The sequence below is a fragment of the Protopterus annectens genome, chromosome 8.part1 (genome assembly GCF_019279795.1).
Source record: "Protopterus annectens isolate FY-2018-M chromosome 8.part1, PAN1.0, whole genome shotgun sequence".
Lineage (NCBI taxonomy): Eukaryota > Metazoa > Chordata > Ceratodontiformes > Protopteridae > Protopterus > Protopterus annectens.
The window spans coordinates 462,500,325-462,509,363 of NC_056742.1; positions in this window are offsets into that span (position 1 = coordinate 462,500,325).

A 9,039-nucleotide genomic window follows, 5' to 3' on the forward strand; every position below is an offset into this window, starting at 1 on the left:
ACTTTATTATTATACCAACCCATAACATATGTAATGTATATTTTACTCAAAGCAACTATAGCCTTACCTGCTCTTGTGATGTTTTATAAACAGCACTAACACTTACAACAGCACAACAATACACACCACAACAGCTGACAAAATGTTAAAACATACACTCATTGTTTATGTAGTCAGGCTCAAATTGTATATTCATTCAAAAACTTGAATAACTGTGGAGTATAGCAACCAGATATTTATTCATCCACTTTCTAATACTTCATTTTTTCCTGTTTAATGTCACCAAGGGAACTAATGGCATTCCACCAACAGATAAATAAAATATGTTGGAGACACAGATTCATCATGCAATGCCTCCCCCACCTCTGAAACAGAATGCCATGTAAATTAAGCAGTGTGATACACTATCATCCTTCACATGACACCTTGATTTTTGGTTGGGCACTTAGAAATTCATCCTGGGCTTGGCTGGTTTAGCCCACCTAGAGAAAGGGGGTACATCCTATGGATGGGTTCTACCATGGCATAAATGGTCATGAGAGTCAGTTAACTTTAAATTCCTTTAACTATTATGATTTCTAAAATCAATCCACTACAGCATGTGAAGCTATTCAACATGACTAAAAAAACAGTCCTTTGAACCTCGGAAGTATAATTAAGGCAAAAGATGTAGCAAAACAGATGCATGCCCCAGATCAGAGGCATTTTATGACTGCTGTTATAGTATGTATCTAATCCAAATGTAAGTTTTGCCATGACAACCCTGGAAACTCTCAGCACATGCAGAGAGCTGTATTAATGCAACTAAACCTAACACATGACAAGTGAATCAGCTGGTTTACAGCCACAATGCACACTAGACAATTCTTTGTATGAATTTCAGCACAAAGAATGCATATTTACAACTTCTTTTCAAAGAGATCTCATGAGGAGAAGATGGTGATAAACTTCTCCAGTTTAAAGAGACCGTCAGTTATGTGGTGATCTCAGACAAAGCTCCTGACCAGACATATACCAGAATCTGGCCTTGATCTTCCCACTATCTTTTCATTTTTTTTTTCATTTGAATATTTGAAATCGCAAATAGTTAAATCATACATTATAACTATCTACAAACAAGCCTGGGGTCTTGATGCAAATAGCATGATTAGATCTGTGATCATAATGTTTTATTTACTTTTATTTATTTATGCTTGTTTAGTGTGGTAGGATACTGACCACAAATGTTCAACTTCAGATTCAGTCCAGGTAATACTAAGACAGTAATTCAGCTTATGCATAATATGAGGCTCTGTTCCTAGTCGGACTTTCCCGGTCAACAAATGTTAAATAAGTAAATAAATGAGAGAAAAGACACATAGAATGCTGAAGATGTCATTAGCAAAATGAATAAACAAAATCATACAGTCTTTATTTATAAGGTGATAACGTAGCTAATAAAGTAAGCATAATATTAAATATATAAAAGGTGAAATCAGTTCTTAAAAATGTTAACTGTAGAAGTGCATTTTAATTTTGCTCTTTTCCTGTTTTACTTTAATTGTGAAATTATTACTTCATTTTACATTGAAAAGGGGTTGTCATGCCAACTTGAAATTTCCTGGTAAACAAAGGTAAAATAACTAAGTAAATAAATTAAAAAAAAGCACACAAGAATTTGTAAACTGGGATTGCTAAGAGACTGATTCATAAGTTTCTCCATGGAAAATGAGTTTGTGAATTTGTAAAGGAGGAGTATTCAGTGAGTAGTACTTGGCAAATAATGTGAACTCGTTTTTTAAAATACAGAGCACTTGATTTACCAACTAAATAACAAATCTGAATATGTTACTTCTGCTATCAGTTGTAAGCGTTTTGTCTTTTTTTTTACAACTACAAAGGAAAGATCAGTATCTATGTTCTATAGACATGGAACATATGTTAAATATTCATGTCACTTGTCAGATTGGAAGATTAAAACTATATAACAGGAAGCTTTCTATTCCTAGATAATGTAACTGAATCACTTGCACTTTATTGATAATTCATTATGTGATGCTATCAGATAATTTCAGTAGCTCTGATATGCTTTTACTATAATGACCTTATAGTGGGCTGATGCTATGGCCTTCTGACTTTGTCAGGCAGCAGCATTCCACGTACAAAAACATTATTCTTTAATCTGTCTTGGGAAGATGCTTAAAAGCTTTCTCTCATTTTCTCAGTTTAATTCGTGTATTATCTGAGTTTTTACATTAAATGGCCACACTTAATATCCCACTACACATCACCAATTTTCTAGGGAGGACACTGATCCAGTACTTACCTAGCTCAAGAATCTATGCTAAGTAAATTACACTCACCCGCTTCAGCCAGAAGCAGTTAGTTTGATGCATCAGCATTTAATCTGAGGAAGGAACTTTATAAGAAAGAGCAAAAACAATTTGGACTGCAATTGGCTAAATGCAGACATGATTGATGTGATTATTTGTTTTGTAGAGAGGCATTAGCAAATATTGAAGCCTGGCTGTTGAACAGAGGTCACAAATGTATAACCCGTCTGCCAGGAATAATAAGGTATTTCTGTAACTGGCTCAAGAAATTATGAATGTCATCAGAAAGAAATTATGCACTTCTGTTTTTGTGGACTGCCATTTGCAGTCTGATTCTACATGTTTAGTTTGTTGAAGAGCAATTTAATAAGCTTCCTAGAAAAGAAAACAAATGAGTTTTTATTTTAATATTATGATTTAGTAAATAACTTGTACTTAAGAAATTATTATTATTCTTATTTATTTATTTTATTTATTTTTTTTTTTGCAGTTTTGTGATCTTAGATGGTTACACATAGAAAGGGAATAAGTGTGTATCATGGTGGCCTGGTGATGTCAGAAAACCTAATAGAAGGCCATAAGTATTGCAATTGAAGGTTGCTCTAATGGTTCTGGTCACCTGAGGAACAACTGCCATTTTTCATTTAGTCTGTTCATTAAAACTAATTCAGAATTTATGGGGATTCTGAGAAAAATGTTATATCTTTTCAGTGTGTGTGTGTGTGTGTGTGTGTGTGTGTGTGTGTGTGTGTATGTGTGTGTGTGTGTGTGTGTATGTATGTGTATTGGTCCATGCCTGTCATTGATTCAGGAAGTGGAATGAATAGATACGTGAGGGTGGTGTCAAGTGGGATTAGAAATGCCACGTCAATGTAGTCTCGCTTGATCAACACTTCAAATTCCATGTGAAATCTTGATTGAAATGCCAACTTAATAAAATTAAAATAATTGCACCGGAGCAGTGGACTTCAGTTTTAAAACTCACTTGACTTGTATTAACTGTTTTAATTGCTTAATTAGTCTTGTTATAAAAGTTCAGTCTTGTTTTAGCCTTTTTGATTCTGATGAAGTCCAAGTACATGGACAAAAGCGCTTAATCAAACTTATTAAAATTTATTTCTGCACAAGGTGGTTTTATTAATCTGAAATTTAAGTCCGTTGGTCCAGTGCATTTATTTTTATTTTATTTAGTTGTTATGTAACAAATTTTGCCAACCTTTTTTGGATCATTGGTTGAAATGCTAACTTGTAAGACAATGTGACTATTACCTTTGAATTTGCTAAGATTCCACCCAAAGTGCATTAAGTATCTGATGTTTAAAAATACAGCAACGATATGTGGCTAAAGCAGGAAGCATATGAGTAAATACCCCCCCCCCCACTGGCCAGCTGGACTGCAAAATTATCTTTGTCAAAAACAATATGCAGTTTGATACTTGTAAAGATTAGCACAATATCTACTCTTCTAAAAGTGAAATCGTCACATAAAGTTCAAATTTCCTTCTACTCCAAGGCTGAATTGAATGTCAGGCTCATTAAGTCATGCTACTGGCACAGGTGCAAAATATCATGTTGTGTTTCTGGCTACTAAAGTGTTGGAATCAGATGAGGGCAACTTGATTTAAAAGATCAAGCAAATGATTCCTCAGTGTCTTTCCATGTCTGGAATATGAAAAACTGAGTGGGATCCTTGTGGTCGATGGTAAAGGATGGTAGAGTGATAAGCTGAATACGTGGTCTGTCTGTATCAAGGCCATGCCTAGGAGAATGTACGATCAGCACATTACGGCTTATTTTTAATGTTTGCTACCCGTTCCACCTTGTACTCCATACCTGTATCTCAAATGGGCAGATCACAACAATAAAGACTGTTGCCTGCTCAGAGCAGCTTGAGTAGCTGTTCTTCCCTTTAATCTCTTGAGCACAGGTCAGCTGTGGTTACATAATTCAGACATTAAAGCCAAAAGATATCCAAGAATCAAGAACAAAACGAGTTCTAATGATAACAGTGGTACAGTTGAAAAGGGTCAGTAGACTCTAAGGACTATGGTTATAGCAAGATGCATAAAAAGTCAAATTTATTGATTTATTACCAAAGAAGAAGCTGTTTATCAAATGGAGTGGCGAGTGGCAAACTAGTACAGAAGATGCCTAGCATACAAGCTGAAAATGGTTGTCCTTAAGGGTGAGCTAAAGGATACAATAATGGGAAATTAAATAAAAGACAAGAATACAGTCACAAATAGATTGTACAGAAGAAAAATTTACTTAGGTGAACATCTGTGATTCAGAACCTAATGGTTTGCATTGAAAATTTAAAATAAATATTTTTAGCTACTTTCATTAAAGTATTTCACAAATGAACACCCATCAAAAAACAGTGAAAAAAGAGCATTATAAATGCATCAAAGTTGTTTTACAAGTACCCTACTTAATCCCCCACACACAGAGGTTCAAAGGTTGGAACTAGGCTATCAGCCCTAGGGCCCATACAAGCCTAGCCGTAATAATTCCTTGGCTATTTCTTCCCACACTATTTACTTCCCTGGACCCCTGTCTAGCAGGGTGACTGACATGATCCCTGGGGTGAATTTCCTTTCTCCCATCCAATCGTCAAGGTTCCTATTGAAGAGGGCCAAAGAGGTGCTCTACTTGATATGTATGGGCAGTCTACTCCAGAGTATGGGGAGTCTCTGGGTCAGGAACCTATCCCTCCAGCATGTTTTGTTTATTGTGATGACAAGGTTTAGATCCCTGGAGCATGTGGCTCTGAGGGATTGGGATTTCTTTAAGTGTAGCATGTCCAACAGCTCTGGGTTTGACATGGCCTAGTATGTTAAGCAGAGATCGCCTCTGAGTAGACGATATGCAGCAGAGTATAGCTGGAGTTTTTTTAGATGGTCAGCATAGGGCATCTACTTTAGGCCTGTGATTATTTTAGTGAGGTATTTCTGCGGCCTTTCCAGTTGTTGCAGATGTCTTGAGAAGTACATATCAAACGGGGTGTTGTATTCTATAATGGGTCTAATGAGGGATGAGTACAGTGGGACAATGACCTCCTTTTTTCTGGATGAAAAGCTCTTAGTGATGAGGTGTGCACATAGAAGGATTTCCTGACTGTTGTGGCGATGTGGTTGTCGAAGGTGAGACCACTGTCCACCTGTGTCCCTAAGTCTCATATCACACTTTCGGTGTTTAGTGTACTGCCACCTATGTGGTAATTCACAGGTACATGTTTTTTTCCCAAAGGGGATAACTATACATTTCTTGGCATTGAGTTTAAGCCCGTGGCTCAGGCACCAAGCATCTGTTTCTGTAAGGCCCTTTTGTAGAGTATCCACATCATTTGGGAATTCAATAATGGCTCCCAGTTTGCAGTCATCCGCGAACTTTGTTAGCCAGAGTCCCTTAGTGTTGGCCTGTACTTCAGAGAAGTAGCTGCCAAACAGAAGCAGTCCCAGGACTGAACCCTGAGGTACTCCACTTGTCACTTGTCTGGAGCTGGATTTGGAGTCAAATACTTTTACAGTGTGGGTTCTGTCAATAAGCCAGTTGGCAACCCATCAAGTGATGTAGGGATTAATGCCCAGCTTGGCAAGTCTATCTATGATTCCAGAGTGGGAGATGGTGTCAAAGGCCTTGGCGAGGTCCAGATAGGCTGTGTGGACTGCCTTACCCTCATCCACGGCTCTGGAGTCTGATTTGAAGAAGTCAATCAGGTTCAGGAGACAACTCAGCCCTTCATAAACCTAAACTGGGTGGGGTCCAGTGTTTGAAGGTTGCTAATGTCTTTGTTTATAAGTTCCATGACAATACGTTCCATGGCCTTGCAGATCAGGTTCGTCAGACTGATGGGGCAGTAGTTCCTGGCATCCAAGGTGGATCCCCCCTTGTGGAGTGGGATAACTGTAGCTGTGTGCCACTCAGTGGACATGAAGCCTGAGGTGAGGCTATGCTATGATTAAACATGACACTTAGGTGAGGTGCCAGTTCATTTTGTAGTTCATGCAGTACACAGCCCAGGATGTCATCTTGTCCCATGGATGCTGTATTCTTAGCTTTGGAGAGTGTGTTTTCTACGTGTGTGGCCATTATTACCGGAATTTGGCAATCTTCTGGTATTGAGATGGGCCGTTTAGTGGGTGAGAGGGGAGTGAAGTTGGCACTGAATTGATCTGCCAGAATATTGGCAATATCCTTGGGATCAGTATATTTAATGCCATTATGTTGTAGCTTTGAGCAGATCTGAGCATTGCCATTTAGATTCTTGACATAGTTATAGAATGCCTTGTGGTTCTGTTTGGAATCTTTGTCAATTTTATTTTCGCAACTAGCTTCAGAGGATTTTATGAGGGATTTCAGCTTCTTACTGAGGCTGATAAGGGAGTTTTTTGCATCCTGGGATTTTCATCTTTTCTGCAACAGTTTCTTCCTTTTGTTGTACAGTTTGTTTCTGGCAGGGGACAACCAGATTGGCTTCCTTTTTTTTGCAGGAGAGCATCTTGGTTCTATTTGGGATGGCACGATTCATGCATGAGTGGATGTGCTCATACAGTGCCTTAGTGTAGGATTCAGCAGTCAAACTTTCAGTTCCCATTTGCATGGGTGTCATGAAGTTTGTCAGTTCTGACTTGAGTAACATGAAGTTGGCTTTGGAGAAGGTTTTATGGAGGTTTCCTTACTGGGGGGTGGAGGTGGGATGTGGATGTTAAGGGTGATTAGCTTATGGTCAGACCTGACCAACGAGGGGGTGACCATAGGTGTGGAGCCTCAATTTCCCATGTTGGTAATGACCAGGTCTAGGATATTGGAGCCCCTGGTGGGATTATGGATTAGTTGATCCAGGGCATTGGAATTTATGAATTCCACGAACCATTGGGCAAAGGTCTTGGTACACGAGTAGTTTTCCCAGTTAATGGCAGGGTAGTTGAAATCACCCAAGAAACTACAATGGTAGCATGAGGGAGCAGAAATATTATCAGGCAGGTGCTCTCTGCCATAATCAGCAGCTCCATACCTCTCTTTACTCTAAGTCTTAGAGCCTTCTACTACTTTGTACATGTTTAATATCAACACTAGCATGGTTTTATTACCAATCTAGTTCTGTTTTCTGTAATATTATGACTCACTAGTGTAAACCTAAATCTGATTTTTCTCTAAGTTCTCATATGCTGTTCACTGAGCATTTTAATGTGTATACACTTTTCATGTAACCCTCTGTTAATGTAAAGTTGTGCAACAATACAAATATGCAATTGTCTTGCTTTTTGAATGTATGATATAACATTGCAGTTTTCTTGTTTTTTGAATGTATGCATGTTAATGTCTTAATTTTTTCTTTCGGGAGCTTTTCTCCTCAGGTCTCCACTGAAAACAGGCCTTTTGCTCTGCTGGACTAACCCAGTTAACAAATGACAAATAAATAAATAAATACATTTTGAATGTTATACACCTAAATACAAACATGCGTGTTCTAGCAAGAAATCATTATCATCATAATCAATCCACTATTCACATTTTTATATGAGGGCAGAGAGTCGTGCCAACTGTTGCTACCTCTCCCAGTTCAGGGACACCCACCTGCATTTTTTAACAGCTATGTGTGCCTGTCTGAGGTCTTTTCTCATGGAATCCGTGCATCACATTGCTGGACATCCTTGTGTCCTCTTGCCTTCTTCCTGCCTCTAACAACTCTGCTTTACTTAATCATCGTCTGCTTTCATGAACCTGTGACTGAACTACCATAATATGTCTGACCTTTGAATAATTTGGGCTATGGGTTCAGGTAGGGATCATATCTATTTGGCTTAAGTTTTACTCTTACTTTAATGGATGTTGTTATCTCTTCAACAACTTTGTCAGTACATTTGTTTGACATTGGTTTAGTTTCAGTCAGTGGCAGCAGTCCTTTCCATGACATATTTGTTTTTTTTTTTTTTTTTTGTTATTTTTTTTATTTGGAACATGTACAATTGTTTCTAATAATTTAATAGAAAGTACTGCTTGTGGACATTGTTACTTTTTCATGGCACCTTTGTAACTTGTTTCACAGCCATCATAATGTCCGTTATCGTTCCGCTTTCTCAAAAACTGTGCTTATCAGAACTGGACTGTTTGGTTAATCATTTCTACACAGGTTTTTAATGTGGTCCAGAACTGCTGAAATTGTTTAAACTTTAAGATACTTCAGCTGCCGCCAGTCTCTAGTTTGCTAGGGTAAACACATTCTTAAGCAGATATTGCTCCACCATGTTTGGATGCAACTGTCATTCTTTTTTATTAGATATTTGTAACTGAGTTTGCTAACATTTAAAGTCCATAAGCTGCTTTCATTTAACATAATCTTAAATGTTATATTGGTCACTTTTCCAGTAATGCTGAATAAATTAATAATATGCAGTGGAGCTTTTATATCTTTGTACTGCTACATTTCATGTTTAACACAATTCTGTTTCACTTTACTCATTTCAAGTATTTATAATTTATTTGGTTATTTTTGTAGCTGATGACAGTTCTTTCTCTGATTTTGCTGTTTTTTATTACTATTATTATTATTATTATTATTATTATTAGAAGTGGTTAAGTAATTAGTGCTATAATAAAATTAAAATATGAAAGTTAATATGTATGTCTTTACTTAAACTGGGCTGGTATTATTTATTTAAATTGCATTTAATTGACTGTTGCAACAAACATAGAACTGTTTTTATGTTGAATTCCATTTGAA